The sequence below is a fragment of the Aethalodelphis obliquidens genome, unplaced genomic scaffold (genome assembly GCF_003676395.1).
Source record: "Aethalodelphis obliquidens isolate GAN/ISIS:26980383/991018 unplaced genomic scaffold, ASM367639v1 scaffold14, whole genome shotgun sequence".
NCBI lineage: Eukaryota > Metazoa > Chordata > Mammalia > Artiodactyla > Delphinidae > Aethalodelphis > Aethalodelphis obliquidens.
Window position 1 is genome coordinate 32,305,592 of NW_020837958.1, and position 2,221 is coordinate 32,307,812.

Below are 2,221 nucleotides of genomic sequence, written 5' to 3' on the forward strand. Positions count from 1 at the left end.
GGAAGATCCCACATGCCGCAGAGTGGCTGGGCCCGTGAGCCATGGCCGCTGAGCCTGCGCATCCGGAGCCTGTGCTCCGCAATGGGAGAGGCCACAACAGTGAGAGGCCCGCGTACCGCAAAAAAAAAAAAATACACAAATAGGAGTATTTTGGTTCTTTTGCTCTTACTGTCACTTTTCTCTCTCCTCCCTGCTTGCTCTTCTATACTGTATCTCATCCCCATTATCCTCTTTAAACAGACCTTCCCCAAGGCTTGTCTTTTGTTCCTTTCAGTTCCTGACCTCTCCCTTTGCTTCCTCTTCTGTTGACTACAAACACATCTCCAGCCCGACGCTCTCTCCGGAGCCACAAGCCAGGCTCTGCAGCCTGCGTGCCTCAGCGGCACTTCAGATCAACATGCCCCACGTGGCATGGGTAGAATGTCTGCTTGCCCCAGGCTTGTTTTAGAGGAGTGGGAGAAGATAGACTATGGACAGACAGGCTCAATTTCAAATCCTGGCAATCCTGTGGATGTGCTGCCTTGCAGTAATCTTCTGAGTTTAGTTTGCTCACCCACAGCATGGGAGTAATAAAACCCACCTGAGAAGTAAGACGAGGCCTCACAGTGATGAAATATTAAATGACAGCACAGTGAGATAAGGCCAGGAGGGCACATCTGGGGCTAGATGTTCTACAGACACTTCTCAAGCACCAGTGAGTGAGGGGCCACAGGAGGACGACGTTCCCATAGGCAGGTGGCAGGCTTGACTCCAGCAAGCTGGCAAAATAGCATAGAGGTTAACAGCACACAGTCAAGAGCCAAACCTTGGCTCTCCTGCTTACTGGCTGTGTTGCTTTGAGAAAGTTACTTAATTTCTCTATGCCTCAGTTTTCTGTAAATGGCTTGTCATGAGGATAAATCATCAAACATATAAATTCACACAGGCTGCTTACAATGTGCCTGGCATGAAGAAAGTACCATACAAGTACTTTATTTAACAAATATTATATTAGCTTTAGTGCCATTATTGATCAATGGTTGCATGTTCGTTTCTTACTTGGGAGGCTTTGGGGGCCACATGGCAGCTAGAAAACAAGAGGCCTGAGGACGATCCCCACTGTGTCTCCTGCCAAGTCTTGCTTCATCTCCCTTCAGGCCATAACCTTCTCTCTCTGAAGAGAAACCGGGTGGGGATTCATCGCTCTCCACCTCACTCCCTGCCTTGGAGCCTTGGTGCAAACTACTGCACATGCGGCCAGGCCTGCGACATCACCAGGTGAGATGGACGTGTCTGTAGGGGCAAGAGGATAACGGAGGGAGTAATGAAAAGTGCCTCCAGGTCCGTCTCCCCTGTCCTGGTGACTCTGGAATGTGGCATCATGGGTCGCTCCTGGCACTGTGACCAGCCAGGTGGAACTGGGGCCTGGCGAGAAAAAGAGAAGTGGGTCTGAGGAGACGAGGACGGGACTGTGGAGGGCTCATGCCCTGTGGAGGGGGTGACTTGGTCCTGAGGGCAGTGAGGAGAGACCTGAGCAGAGTTTCATTTAAGAAAGTTCTCTCTGGCTCCTGGGTGGGAAACGGGGCTCAGTGCAGGGTGAGATGGGAAGTGAGGAGAGCAGGTGCAGACACCCGAATCTGGGCAGTGGCCACGGGGAAGGAGCAGAGGGCCCAGACAAGTCTGACTTTAAAGGAGGAATTGGCTGGACTTGGTGTCAGCAGTGGGGAGGAGTGGAGTCTCGGGTAGCATGAGGTCTCCAGAACAATGCTGTGCTTTGTCCACAGTGGCAGGTTCCACACCTTTCAAAGGTGTTGTTTCACCTTGGGTAGACTCCACAATGTGTAAAGGAAAAGGGCAGGTTGCAGGGTTTGCCGCTTCCTTTAAACACAGAGTGGGCCCCTGCTTGGAGGGAGCAGGCAGATGCGGCCCTGCCTTAGAGGTACTCACCTCTGATCTGAGGAGGCAGGTCCTCTGGCCAAGGAGGCCTCGTACTTCTTGCCTCACCCAGGTTTGGTCAAGAACCAGGGAAAACCTGAGCTTCCCTCCTGGGGGGGTGAAGGGAGAACCTCCAGGCCAGCCCAGCCCAAGACGCCACCCTCTCTACTACTCATGTGCTTCCCCAGAGCTCTGGGGTGATATGAAGTTTTAAACTGCAGTCACTAGCTTATCAAGACATTTGTCAACTTGTTGCTTCATCTATTAAAGGAAATGATAAGAGAAAGAATAAGTTAAGAAATATACG